Source organism: Alligator mississippiensis, chromosome 2, assembly GCF_030867095.1.
Source record: "Alligator mississippiensis isolate rAllMis1 chromosome 2, rAllMis1, whole genome shotgun sequence".
In the NCBI taxonomy this organism is placed as follows: domain Eukaryota; kingdom Metazoa; phylum Chordata; order Crocodylia; family Alligatoridae; genus Alligator; species Alligator mississippiensis.
The window spans coordinates 38311971-38326454 of NC_081825.1; the positions used below are offsets into that span (position 1 = coordinate 38311971).

Genomic DNA, 14484 nt, shown 5'->3' on the forward strand with positions numbered 1-14484 from the left:
GTTTTTTCTGAGAACTGTATGCAGTGAGCATGGTACTGGGGATGGGCAGTGGTGAGGAGGTCTGTGGGCAACTTTCCAGGCAGGCTACAGCAAGGAATGCAGGAGGAGGTGGTTGGCCAATGCCTCTCTTACCCAGTGCCCTGGCCCCCACTGGTGGGTATGCGGTTTGCCCGTGGCCATAGCAGGGGGAGGGAGGAGGGGGGAGGAGGCCACTGCTGTCACTGCCGCTACAGCTGGTGCTCTCACTGCCAGATGTCCTCTGCCTGCTGCACCTCCTCTCCCCAGGCCTTGTGAAACAGCTCCCCCCAGGCCTCACAGATGTTATGCAGCATGCAGGCCTCAAAAATGACCCAGGGGATGCTGTCCTCAGTAAACTCAAGACAGGTGGTGAGTGTGTGCCAGCGTCCCTTGAGGTGGCCAAAGGACACTCCACCAGGGCATGAGTCTAGCCCAAGCACCTGTTGAAGCGGGCCTGGTAAGGATCCAGCTGGACAGTGAAGGGTCCTCTGAGCCAGGGGAGGAGCAGATAGGTGGGGTCCCCAATGAAGAGGGGCAGGAGCACCATGGCACCCAGCTGGAGGTCTGGCGCCCCCAGTGCAAAGTGCCCACTCTGCACCAGGACTGGCAGGGCAGAGTTCCAGAAGATGCAGGCATTGTGAGCACTGTTCACCCAGTCAGCATTCACATTGGTGAAGGCATACTGCTGGTTAATGATGCCCTAGAGCACAATGGAGTGAAAGGCCTTCTAGCTGTAGTAGGGGTGGTCCCCTTGGGGCAGGCAGGTGACATGGGATGTGGATCCCATCCAGGGCCCTGATGCACTGGGGGAATTCCAGAGCATGGAACCCCACCACCACCTCAAGAGGGTCATGCATGCAGAGCATGGCCTTCCTGGTGGTTGTCTTGCCCATGCCAAAGAAGTGGCTGATGTAATGGAGGCTGGTGGGTATGGCCAGCCTTACCAGGTCAATGGCCAGCTGGATGTCTGCAGGGAGGGACTGCTGTATGTTGGTGTTCTGTCACGCCAGGTGGTGCTCTGCTGCCCCAAGAGGTCCAGGAAGGTGGCACAGTATAACAGGGCACTAGGGTGTCTGCTACTTGTAGAGCTGGGATAACTATGTAGGTGCCGGTTGCTAGGGCAACCAGAGGGAGCCAGTGACCCACACCTGCTAGCGGTCAGCTGACCGGAAGGGACAGGTCCTGGCTCCTATATAAATCCCAGGCCTGAAGCCAGGGGGCAGTTCCATGCTGGCAGCCAAGGGGGAAGGAACTGTGCATGAGTGAGCAGAGGGAAGAGGCCTGAATGCATGAGCAGCTTGATACTGGTGAGAAATGGAGCACCCCAGGGGTGGCTGGAATAAGGTTATAGCCAGGCAGCTAGAGTTTGTTATAGCCTAGGGGCTTGTGTTTTGTGTTTAAAACTGGTGGCTTGGGTAAGGTTATAAGGGGATGGAGGAGGCCTCGTAGGGGACCCACAGCAGCATGGGAACCCCAGCCCCAGAGAGAGGGGGCAGTGCAAGACTGGGCCATGGAGAGCTTGAGCGCCGGTGAAGGCACAGAGGGGCAGCAACCCACTCCCCCCCCCAAGCGCCAGAAAGGGTGCAGCATTGGGACTGTGCTGACCCCTGAGTGCCAGTGGGATGCAGTGCAAGACAGGGCTATGGAGAGCCCAAACGCCAGTGAAGCGCAGAGCAAGACAAGGCTGTGGAAAGCCCAGGCACCAGTGAGGCACAGAACGAGACAGGGCTGTGGAGAGCCTGAGTACCAGTGAGACATCAAGTGAGACCGAACAATGTCCATTACATCAGCAAGGCTTGGGGCAGGGTAAAGAGGTGGTTGGAGCCATGCATAGCCCATAAGGCTGGGGTGTACCTGAACACCCATTACAGAAACGGGGCCAGTGTATAAGAGGAGAACAGTGTCCAAGAGGACGAAAAGGCAGCCTCCCTATAATATATATATAACATCAAAGACGTGGTGGGTGAGAGTAGAAGATGCCCATTAGGCAGCTTGGCACGGTAAGGGGGCACTAGGAGAGAGCACGGCGACCCCTAGGATGCCATGCTGCTACACCCAGGTCATATGGAATGCCTCCAGCCACTGCTCATCATCCTAGGTAGCCTGGACAAAGTGCAGCCACCAGTCCTGGCTAGCCAAGCAGGTCTAGAGGCAGCAGGGTTGGAGGCCCAGGAGCGTATGGCATCCAGGAGCCCAGCAGTGGCATCCCTGCCAGGATCCATCCAGTAGGATGGAGTCCAGGTGGCAGCTGCATGGCAGCAGTGGCCCTAGGATGGTGTGGTGGGGCTGGGCTGGTGGTCACTACACATGGGGGAGCTGGCATGGCTCAGACAGCTGTGGGCTAGCTGGAAGCTGGCACAGTGGGCCAGCAAGAGCCTGAGGTGCTGGGCATTGCTGCCAGGGGCAGGGGCTGGAGCAGCATGTAAGAGGGAGTCGGCGGCTGCAGCTAGAGAGCCACCTTGTGTTGCCCCCACTCTGTGAACGCTGCCCCTCACCAGAAACACAGCTGGCCAGGGAGCGAGGCTGCCTTTTCAAGTTGGTCTCCATCCACAGGCAGCTGTGGCTGGAACCTCCAGTTCCCTCTGGTGGCAGCAGGGGCCCATTGCAGGGCCCCAGGAAGCTGGGACAGTTTGCTTCCATGAGCAGCAAATCTGTCCCCATGTCCCTGAATATGTAGAAGCCTACCCAGGAGCATTTACTTGTGAGTAGTTTACTAGCAAGTAAACGGGTGCCACATCAAATGCATTTGTAGACTTACCCACTGAGTAGTACCTTACACTACCGTTTCAGTAGGACCAGTTATAGGGAGCCAGAATATGATTCCCTCAATAATACTCAATCCAGGGATAAAATAACTTCCAGAATAAAAGCAGCTCAATCACAAAAATGTCCTAGCGCAAGGTAATGCTACAAGTTAGAATGTAGCAAAACCCCCAGCCTCTTTTTTTTCTTTTCTTTTTTTTTATTTATTTATTTTAAAATGTATTCCCTCCCCTTCCCCAATCATTTCTGACTTTTTCTCTCCCTCTCTTTTCCCTATAGATAAGTTTAAGTAAGCTAAGATGTAGGATAAGCTTTAAACATTTTTATTTTTGTAGCAAGTTTTTGGTTTTGGATGTCCACTGTTGTATATTATATTATTATTAAGCTTGTATTCATTTTTACTGTTGTATATTGTATTATTATCATTTTCGTACTGATTTTTATTGTTTTATATGGATAGTGTATGGTTTAGGCCTATGTTTGTAAGTGAACCAAAGTCACATCAAATTTCCATTTTATATGTCAAGCCTCCATCTTCTGTTCTCTGCCTGGGCATCCCATGTTGCAACTATATGAGTCACGTACCCCTCCCATGTAAATTGGTTCCTTGATGGATGAATGAATGAGTGTGATTGGGAATGACTGAAATACAATGGTAGCAGGCCTCTACTGAATGGCCTGTAATGACTGGACCATCACCTCACATTGATTCACCCAGGAACCACGGACCTCACCCAGGAACAGAGACAAGACCAGCATTTGAAAGACAAAGGACCCTTTAAAACCAGCAACTCTCACCATTACAGACACCAGAAACTGCACATGCCGGCATGGAGCACACATGCTCAATACGCCAGGGGTTGACTCTTGCCTGGGCATGCCTCCTGTCACTAGGATCACACAAGGTCTGCCCCTATAGAAAGGAGCAGTGAAGACGGATCCAGTGGGAACGCCATTTCCATCTGGACCAGACCAGCTTCGTGTTACTTGTCCACGCCAGAGAGGCCCTGCCAGCGACCCCCCTTCCCCCCCCCCCCGACAACACCTACTGGACAAGGACCCCTTCCAGCCTGGATAGGTAGATATTACTTGCACACCTCCTCATACAGTTTGGACTCTCTCTCTCCCCCTGGACTTTAGTGGACTTCAGCCCCTGCACCAAGCCTCTTTAACCCCTGCTGCCATTGTGTGTGTGTGGGCGTGGGTGCAAGGGAACCAATTTGGCATTGTGTCACCATCTCCCCTGTACAATAAAACCACTGTCATTTGCAACCCCAAGTTGGGTCACGTTTTACTGAATCCCAGTGCCTTCCTTACCTTTACATTCTAGCCTCATTCTCTCTCTCTCTCTCACTCGCTCTCAAGTCCAGCCCCCACCCCTCTCCACTAGTTTCCCAGTCTCCTCTCTCTCAATTCCTACTGCCTTTTCCCTGTGACATTCTTCTGCCTTTCTCTGCTTTCCTGCTGCCCCTGCCACCTTTCAGTCTCTCCTGCTGCTTTTTCTGTGCTTTTCTGCTGTCCGTCTCTGTTTTCAGGCTCCCCCCAGCTTCCCAGCTCCTGCAGTTTTCTCCAGCACCTGGAGCCTTTCTCCAGCTCCCAGCACCTACTGCCCCTCCCTGCAACTTCTTTAGCTGCCCTGGAGCAATCCTCTGGCTCCCCCACACCCAGAGCCCCTCTTTAACACCCACACTTTCCCTTAGTCCCACTTTCCCTCTCCAGCACCTACCTTTTTTCAGCTCCCCCGTAGCTCTGGCTCCAGTCCCAGACTCTTTGCCAGCATGCTTCTCTGTTCTTCAGGCTTTGGACATTGTCTTTTTAATCAATTAAGATCAATTAACCTAAAGTTACTCCCAAGCCTCAGTTCTTCAGCCCAGGCCCCTGCAGTCTACTGGTTCTAATCCCAGTCCTGGTAGCTTTAACTCCTTACACTTCTACTTTCTTACCTTAACCTTTCCCCGGGTATCCCAAGTACACCAAGCACATGCATACATACACATCACAACACCCAACTTAGGAACTCACCTGTGTGTATGTGTAGGTGGGTGGTATGTGTGTGAATTAGTGAATACACATAGATATAGATACTGGTGATAGGTGTGCATGAACCTAGACTGGCTATTTTGAACGTGTGTGTATCTCAGTTGCTAGTGTGAGTGTGTGCGCATATATATATATATATATATATATATATATATATATATATATATATATATATGGCATTGTGTGCATGATATACAAATTAGTGATCTGTGTCTAACTTTTGGGGTGTATAGTGTATGTGCTTGAATTTGTGATAGGTATGCATTTGCCTAGGCTGGTTTGGATGTGTATGTGCCTGAGCTGATATTGTGTGTGTGTGTATGCACCTAATTAATTTGTGTGTGTTTTGTATATGTGCAATTGTGTCGCACCCTCCTGTCTAACAGTGCAATATTGAGATCCTGAGAGTTGGCCTGACCCCCCGGGGCAACAAGAATGCTTATCAGTTGTAAGCAACAGAGGAGAAGAAAAATATGGGTGAATGACTGTGTTTACTCAAATCTAAGAAGATGGGTTTTTTCCCCCCTAATAGTTTCATAGTTTGTAGGGTTGGAAGGAACCTGAGGAGATCATCAATTCCAACCCCCTGCCATGGCAGGAAAGAGTACTGGGGTCAAACAACCCTGGCAAGGTGTTCATCTAGACTCCTATTAAAGACCCCCAGGGTAGGAGCCAGCACCACCTCTCTTGGAAGTTGATTCCAGATCCTAACCACCCTGACAGTGAAGTAGCGCCTCCTGATGTCTAGTTTGAATCTACCCTCTGCCAGCTTGTGGCCATTATTTCTTGTCACTCCTGGGAGTGCTCGGGGGAACGGGGACTCCCCCAATGCCTGCTGGTCCCCTCTGACTAGTTTGTAAAGGGCCACTAGATTCCCCCCTCAGCTTTCTCTTGTAGAGGCTGAACAGGTTCAGGTCCCTTAGCCTCTCCTTGTAGGGCCTGCCCTGCTGCCCCCTGATCATGTGAGTGTCCCTCCTCTGGACCCTCTCCATGTTGTCCACATCCCTCCTGAAGTGCAGCGCCCAGAACTGGACACAGTACTCCAACTGCCGCCTGACCAGTATTGCATAGAGAGGGAGGATCACCTCCTTGGACCTGCTTGAGATGCATCTGTAGATGCATGACAAGGTATGTATGCTTGGCCTTCCTGACCGTGTCCCCACACTGTTGGCCCATGTTCATTTTGGCATCAGTAATGACCCCAAGATCCTTTTCTGCCTCTGCACTGACAAGAAGGGAGTTCCCCAGCCTGTATGGTGTTGGTTCTTTCCCCCAAGGTGCAGTACCTTGCACTTGTCAGTCTTCAAACCCATCCTGTTCTCATCCACCCACCCCTGTAACCTGTCTAGGTCTGATTGCAGCCTATTCCTCCCTTCTAGTGTGCCCACTTCCCCTCACATCTCAGTGTCATCTGTGAATTTGAACAGTGTGCTTTTCACCCCCTCGTCCAAGTCGCTGATGAAGATGTTAAACAGTGCAGGCCCGAGGACCGAGCCCTGCAGGACCCCACTGCCCACATCCCTCCAGGTCAATTAAGACCTATCCACCACCACTCTCTGGGTGCAACCCTCCAGCCAATTAGTGACCCAATTGACTGTGTAGGTGTCGATGCCACAGTCCCTTAGTTTTTTAATGAGAATGGGGTGAGAGACCGTGTTGACAGTCTTCCTAAAGTCCTGAAAGACTATGTCCACTGCTATACCTGCATCTAAGGATTTTGTGACCTGATCATAGAAGGCCACCAGGTTGGTCTGACAGGACCTGCCTCTAATTATGCCTCTAAGCATAATCTTCCCTGCTGGCCCCTCACAGACATGCACCAGGATAATTCTCTCAAAAAGCTTACCCAGGATCAAGGTAAGACTAACTGACCTATAGTTTCCTGGGTCCTCCTTCCTCCCTTTTTTGAAAATGTGAACCACATTGGCCCTTTTCCAGTCCTCTGGCACCACACCAGAGCACCATGAGTGCTCGTAAAGCTGTGCCAGGGGTCCCGCAATGACCTCTGCTAATTCCCTCAGCACTCTGGGGTGGAGCTCTTCAGGACCAGCTGATTTAAATACGCCCAATCCCTCCAGAAGTTCCCTGACTAGATCCTCACTAATCAGCATGGGGGAGGAAACCCCTCATCTTAGATTTGTATTTCAGAATGGGGGGGAGGGCAGGAGGCTGCTGTGAGACTCACAGCAAACTCCTACCCCTGTTTCTGCTTGACCTCTGCAGCTTCTGATCCCTCTGCACCACCTCTTTCCCTCCCACCCCCTTTTAGTGTCATGCATAGTTCAAATCTGGTTTGGGCTGAGTTCCCTCCTGGCCATGAAGCATGTGGAAACTTAATCCCCTGCCTGGCCAATCAGTAGTGCTGACACTGCTGCGTGGCCTGGCAAGGGCTGACCTTCCACGAGCTGTGCCCCAGGAGGGAACAGAGCCTGAACAGCATCTGACAGCAAGGGGGTAGAGAGGTACAGACTACAGAGAGTAACTGTTAAGGGTCAGAGACAATGGGGAGCTGGGGGTAGAGAGTGCAAGTGGCAGGGGACAGGAAGCCTGCAGCAGGAAGAAGTAGGGGAGACAGAGAGCAAGGGAGATATCCACCTGGCCACCCCCAGCCACTGCTTTCTCTCTGAGTCCAGACCCATGCTATTACAGACAACCCTCTGAATTAGATTATTTGTAAAATTATATATGGAAAATTTATAAATTTATTATAAAATCTATTATGGAGGATAATCTTAATTTCTGGGTAGACTTAGATTCAAGTAAATATGACAATTTAATGTAAAATAACTGAACCACCAATGACATGCAGCTCTGAAAAATATTCTTATAGTGGTACATCCTCTAAATATAGAAAAGTGTGTATATCTTTTAGTCCTATGTCCTATGTTGCTGTATTTCTCTTCAGTGCAAGAAACTTATAAGACCTCATCTGAAAAAACTGTAAAATTCTAGTCACTCATGTTCAAAAGATTAATTCAAATTGAAGTAGTTGTAGAGAGAGGCTGAACAAACTGACCTCTTACATTCTCTCATGACCTATGAGAACAAAAGGGGATATCACCTCCCAAAGGAATAAACATGTGTGAGGGTGAAAAAATATAAAGCTAAAGAACAATGTTGCTATGAGAACAAATCGGTATAAGGGGGCTGTGAATAAATTTTGGAAGTTGGAGGAAGTTTTCCGACTATGGAAGGAATTAAGTTCTGGAATGTTCTTCCAGGAGGAATAGTAATATAAGGAACCTAACTGGTTTCAAGATACTGCTTGATTAAATTATGAAAAGGTGTGTAGGGTGCTTATGATAGCAGGGGATTATATGATCATGACAGCAAGCAACTGGATTTAGGAGCATAGGCCTGAGGCCACAGCTCTCATAACCTGATTCAGATCTACCTTGGAAATAACTTTTTGCCCTCATTACTCTGATAAGCTTTTAAAAATTCACTGACCTCCAACAAACAAAGACTGTTCCTTCTTCACCAGGAACAAAATGATGCAAACACTTCCTTTTATGTCTTTGCATTTGTTGGTTCCACTCATAGGCACTGACTTCATGGGTGCTCCGGGACACAAGCACCCACCAAAAAAAGTTGGAGCATGCTCAACACCCACCGAGATGTTAAAAAACTAAAAAGTGCTTTACTGGAAAAAGCAGTGCATTACTTCAACCCGGCTCTGTAGCATCTGTAAAGATCAGGCACTTCAGTGGGGCTTTTTGGCACTTTTAGCTAAAGCTAATTCGATCAGCTATTAGATAAAAATGCCAAAAAAGCTCCACTAAAGCACTTGATCTTAACAGATGCTGCAAATCCAGGTAGAAGTAACACATTGCCTCTTCTGGGCATAAGCAGGGCTCAGCATGGGAATGCACCAAGTTAAATGTAAAGTGCCATTTTTTTTGTTTTTTAATATCTGCAGGCACCCACCAGCAAAAAACAAAGTCGGCACCTATGGCTTCACTAGTTGTGAGGCTCTAGCATGAGGTCTCCAGCAGTCGTATTTCTGTGACACTGCTTAGCATGAGTAAGGATAGCAGAATCTGAACATTAAGGCCAAGGCCATAAAAAGTTTCTTCCCATTGCTGATTGACATGGACAGTACGTGCTGTGTCCTGGCAAGCCTCAATTAACTTAACAGCTCCCAGGTATCTGTTAAAATCTGGATAAACTTAGAGCAGACCTGAGGACTGAAACATCTTCCAGTAGCTTTAGAAAATCAAATGACTAGGAAAGGTATGTAAAGCTGCCTTTCATTCCATCTTTTCAAATATACTAAAGTTGAATTCTAGCTGTGGCAAGGATCTGAGCCACTGACCAAGAGGACAGAAAAAGTCTTCCTGGGCTATAAAATCCTGTCCCCTGTGTTCACATGTAACTATTTGTCTAAAGGGTCCACAAGATTGTCCACTTCAACCTTTCTTGTTCACCAAAACCATAAAGCACCCTAATGAGAAACCCTACAACATGCCACAAGAGAGACAAGGACACCAGCAGGGGACATGATGGTCTCCATCTCTCTTTGAAAGGTAAGATTCTGTTCTCTGACAGGGGGATATCAAGGAGACCCACTGGGGTGCTTTATACTAATGCTAGGAGCATGTGGAGCAAGCAGGAAGAACTCACACTCCTGGTTGCAAACAAAGTTTTTGACCTGGATGGTTTAACTGAAACCTGATGGGACCCTACCCATGATTGGGCAGTAGGCATTGAGGGCTATAGGCTGTACAGACATGATAGAGTGGGGAAAAAGGGGTAGGAGGATATTGCTTTCTATGTTAAGGAGCAATACACATCTTCAGTGATCAAGCTGGGATCAGAAAAGGATTGAGGCACTGTGAGTCAGAATACAAGGGGGTCAGGATGAAAGTGACTTGGTAGTGGGAGTCTATTACAGACCACCACACCAGGAGGATGAACTAGACCTGGAATTCTCAAGGCAGCTCTCAGAGACGGTTCACTCAAGGGATATGGTTGTCATAGGTGACCTTAACTATCAAGACATCTGCTGGGAAGAGCAGTCAGCTAGATCCGACCATTCACATAGGTTCCTTACCTGCATACAGGAACTTCACCTAATGCATGAAGCATATGGTCCCACTAAGGGAAATGCCTTACTGGATTTAGTGTTTGCTACAGGGGATGACCTGATGGGGGACCTGTAGATACAGGGTAACCTAGGGGATAGTGACCACCAATTGTTAGAATTCACTGTCCATTGTAAGGTGGGAAAGATAACCAGTAGGGCAGAATTGGTAGACTTCAGAAAGGCTAACTTCAATGAGTTCAAGAAGTTAGAAAGTAAGGCACTGAAGCAAAAGAGCCTAGGAGAGATGGGAGTCTAGGAAGGGTGGTTGTTCCTCAAGGGAACGATCCTTTGGGCACAGAAGGAGACAATCCCATTGTGCATAAAGGGGGGCAAAGGTGCTATGAAACTCTCTTGACTGAACAGGGAAATCCAGGAAAACCTAGGGATGAAAAAGGAGGTATACAGACTATGGAAGCAGGGGATTGCCACCAAGGAGGATTATACCTATTTGGCTTGCACTTTGCAGGGAGTCAGTTAAAAAGGCCAAGGCAGCAATGGAACTCAGGCGGGCAACAAAAATCAAAGACAACAAAAAGTCCTTTTTCAGGTACATAGGGAGCAAAAAGAAGGTGCATGGTAACATAGGACCCCTACAGGACAGACTGGGACAATTAGTGACACATAGGAGCCGAGGCCAAGGCCGAGCTCTTCAATGAGTTTTTTTGCATCAGTATTCCTGAGCACAGGCAAAGACAAATCTCCAAATTTGACCATAAACAGGCACAGCAGAGACACTGGCTCACCAATGGTTAGCACTGACCTAGTGAAGGGACACTTGGATGGGATTGATGCGTTCAAGTCAGCAGGCCCAGATGATCTTCACCCACAGGTGCTGAAAGAATTAGCCAGTGTCATAGCAGAACCACTAGCAAGACTGTTTGAGCACTCATGGCACTCGGAACAAGTCCCAGAGGACTGCAAAAAGGCCAATGTGGTCCCTATTTTCAAAAAGGGGAGGAAAGAAGATCTGGGCTATAGACCAGTTAGCCTCTCCTCTGTCCTTGGGGAAAAACTTTGAAAAAATCATTAAGGATTTAATTCAGTCCAGCAGGAAAAATAATCCTGAAAGGCAACCAGCATGGATTCATAGCAGGTAGATCCTGCCTGACAAACCTTGTTTCTTTTTACGACCAGGTCATAAACTACTTAGAAGCAGGAGTCGAGGTGGATGTTATAAACTTGGATTTTTAAAAAAGCCTTGATACGGTGTCACATCCCATTTTCATAAAAGAAACTAAGCAGCTGTGGCTTCGATAATTGCACAGTCAGGTGGGTGGTGAATTGGCTAATGGGATGCACCCAGAAAGTGGTGGTGGATGGGTCAGTATTGACCTAGAAAGATGTGGGCAGTCGGGTCCCTCAAGGCTCGATCCTTGGACCAGTGCTGTTCAGTATCTTCATCAGTGATTTGGAGGAAGGCATGAAGAGCACACCGTCCAAATTTGCAGATGACACTGAATTACGGGGCAAAGTAAACACACTGGAGGGTAGGGAATGGATTCAGGTGGATTTGGACAGGCTGAAAAAGTGGGGAGAACAAAATAGGATGAAGTTTAACAAGGATAAGTGCAAGGTACTGCACCTGGGGAGGAGGAATCAGCAACACACTTATAGATAGGATGATGACTTTCTAAGCAACACAGCAGCAAAGAGGGATCTCAGAGTCATAGTTGACTCCAAGATGAACATGAGTCGACAATGTGACAAACTGATCAACAGAGCTAATCACACTTTATGATGCATTAATCATAGGGGCCTGCAGGTAAGGTCCTATGAGGGGAGATTGAGGGACCTGCACGCCTCTCTCAGCGCCGCCCACCCCAAGTGCAACCTGGCTGAGCCTGCCCCACCAGGAAGAGCCTGGCACTGCCCTGGCCCCAACCCGCAGTGGCAGCCTGCCCTGCCCCACACAGATCTGGATGCCCTGCCCCACACAGATCACATGCCCCTCATGCCTCCTGAGGTGCATGTAGCAACAGGATCCATGGCCCCCAGATGAGCCACTCACAGCTCAGTCCTGCATCCTGCCCCACCCTGGCTGTGACCACAATTATTTGCCTGGCCATGCGCACAAGACCATGCCCTTTATGCAGCAGCTGAGTAACATTCTGGGTCCTGGGACCCAGACTGCAGCCATGCAGTTTACACAAGCATGAGCTGCCTATCTGAGCCCCCACCCTGGCCTGGCACCTTTGGTGACATGTCATTGGAGGAGGAGGCCTCAGGTGTCCTGCCCAGCTCCCCAGCTGTAGTTTCCACCAGCAGTTTGAGGAACCATGGCCAACACCTGCCTCAACAGCTGCGCAACTGCAGGGCCAGACACAAGGCATGGCTGGCCATTACACCACCAGGCACCAGCAGCACCAGCTCCTCTGAGGAACAGCATCTGGACCCACATGGGAACAACCAGCAGCCAGGGTACTGGCCACTTCCCCCCAGGCTCTGCCTCCTATGCACCCCTACCCCAAAACTCCCCACTCTAGGACACCACAAAAATTACTTATAATTTTCATGGGGAAAAAGGTCTTTTATTGTTGGTGAGTAGGGTAGGTGGTGGAGGGGCTCTGTTTGTTGGAGAGGGAGACAGGAGAGGGCTCTGTGTGTTGAGGGGGGTGGGGGCTCTGCATGCTGAAGGGGCAGAGGGGTGTGATATTAGGAGAATAAAGACTTCTTCTTTAGATACGTGTCTACTAAGAGTGGTGCTGGAGGGGCAAGCAGAGGGTAAGGAGTCTGTGGGTGGTGGGCAGAGACAACCTGAGCAGGGTGCGGGGTCTGGGGCAAATCAGCCTGTGCAAAGTCCCACCACCGGATACAAGGAAGGCAGCAGCAGATTCGGCAGTGGGGGGGGGCGGGGGTGCCAAGCAGCCAGACATGAAGCCAGTGGCAGCACAGAGTCACCGCAGTCACTCCGCCTTGCTCTGCAGGGCCCCCCCCAAAGTGCAGGGCCCAGGGCAGTCACCCCAATTCATTCCCCACTAGGAAAAGCCCTGATGGCGGGGCAGGTGGGGTAAAGCAGGGAATGCTGGAAGAGTTGGTCAGCTAGACCCTCCCACACCCATTGTCCTGGCCTCCACTGGCAGGTATGTGGCTCTCATCATGCTTTGGTGGGCGGGGGGGCAGGGGCTACCACTGCCACTGCCACCATAGGTTGTGCTCCTGTTGCCAGGCGTCTTCCATGTCTCCCACCATGTCTTCACTACTCAGGGCTTCTAAACAGCTACCCCTGGGCCTCACAGATATTATGCAGCACATAGACTGCAACAATGACCTGAAGTAAGTTGTTCTCGCTGACCTTGAGGTGGGTGGTGAGGGTGTGCCAGCAGCTCTTGAGATGGCTGAAGTCACACTCTACCATGGCATGGGTTCAGCCCAGGCAGCAGTTAAATGGGCCTGACAGGGGTCCAGGTGGCCAGTGTAGGAGCACATGAGCCAGGGCAGGGGTTGGTAGGCAGGGTCAGCCATGACCAGGGGTGGGACCATGACAGCACCCATCTGCAGGTCCGGCACCCCACTGCAAAACACTCACTCTCCACCAGTCCTGCCAGGCCAGAGTTCTGAAACACATGGGTGGTGTGCATGCTGCCCACCCAGCTGGTGCTCACATTCATGAATGTCCTTCTGTGGTCCATGATAGCCTGCAGGACCACAAAGTGAAATATCCTGTGGCTGTAATAGGGTAGTCTCCTTGGGATGGGCAGGTGACAGGGATGTGGGTCCTGTCTAGGGCCCCGATGCATTGGGGGATTCCCAGTGCACAGAATCCTGCCACCACTGCCAGGGGGTCATGGATGCAGAGCATGGTGTGCCCCTGTATGTCCTGGTGGGGAGGCCCTACACACCTACAGAATAGCCTGTCTGGTAGTGGCCTTGCCCACGTTGAACAGCTGCCTGACATACTGAAGGCTGGTGGGCATGGCCAGCTTCAACAGTGCAAGGGCCAGCCAGCTGTCAGCAGGAAGAGCTGGGCAAATGCCGGTGTCCTGCTGCTCCAGGTGAGGCTGGAGCTGGTGGTGTAAGTTCCAAAAGGTGGCCTGGATCATGCAGAAGCCACCCAGCCACTGCTCATTTTCCCAGGTCTGTTAGATGATGTGCAGCCACCAGTGCTGGTGGGGCTGGAAGTGGTGGAAGTCTCTGCATGGGTAGACACCTGCCCAAAAACCCTTACTTCTGCTTAACTTACACCACAGTAAATTTAAGCCAGAGTAAATGTATGTGTAAATGCACCCAGTAGCATCAACTTTCCCTGCTTCTGCACTGGCTTATTTCAGTGGAGCATGTCACATTTCACCAATGACATCTAGAATATTACAATGCCTCATATATATGGGCTGTTGCCTATGTCATAGCCTGTTGTTTGATTGACTGGACAATGATGCATATTTATTTTTTTGGAACAAGATCCAATTTAAAAAACTGGGTATACAGAAGATTCACTAGCATTAGTTAATTAAAATGTCAATGAACTTCTAAATATATGTATTCACAAATGAGTGCCCAAATTCATCAAGAGTTAAATATTTTAAACAGTTTCTCTTATTCTGAGCAGGGAGGTTTCACCTGCTGTTAGTAGAAGTCAA

General features: G+C 49.8%; 1 long non-coding RNA gene across 1 annotated transcript in view; it reads right to left on the minus strand.

Annotated features, from left to right (window-relative positions):
• LOC109281327 (uncharacterized) overlaps positions 1 to 14484 on the minus strand; it is an 87664-nt gene that overhangs the window by 46003 nt on the left and 27177 nt on the right. The window lies entirely within an intron of this gene.